Source organism: Apis dorsata, unplaced genomic scaffold (genome assembly GCF_000469605.1).
Source record: "Apis dorsata unplaced genomic scaffold, Apis dorsata 1.3 scaffold_9, whole genome shotgun sequence".
Taxonomy (NCBI): domain Eukaryota; kingdom Metazoa; phylum Arthropoda; class Insecta; order Hymenoptera; family Apidae; genus Apis; species Apis dorsata.
In genome coordinates, this window is record NW_006263312.1 from 112648 (window position 1) to 112957 (window position 310).

At 30.0% G+C, this 310-nt stretch overlaps 1 long non-coding RNA gene across 1 annotated transcript in view; it reads right to left on the reverse strand.

The window, feature by feature from the left end:
• Positions 1–47, reverse strand: part of LOC116185155 — an 8376-nt gene extending 8329 nt beyond the window's left edge. The window contains exon 1 of the long non-coding RNA XR_004149930.1: positions 37–47. This is a non-coding gene — a long non-coding RNA (uncharacterized LOC116185155). The remainder of the gene's footprint in view (positions 1–36) is intronic.
• Between the last annotated feature and the right edge of the window lie 263 nt (positions 48–310).

Below are 310 nucleotides of genomic sequence, written 5' to 3' on the forward strand. Positions count from 1 at the left end.
CAAAAGAGATAGAAATTTTTAAAATTACTCTTTCACTCAATCGATTCAATTATATCGATTGCCACTAGTTAAATGTTACCGATTTCTGATTTCTGAAAATTCGAACACAAATAATTCCATAAACCTATCTACATCCCTCCCTTTGCTTTCAAGATTCAAAACGAGACAAAAGAGATACAGAAATGTCTAAAATTACTTTTTCATTCAACCGATCCAATTATATCGATTGCCAGTAGTTACCGATTTTTGATTTTTTTTAAAAATTTGGACATAAATAATTCCATAAATCTACCAACCCTCCTCTTTTGCT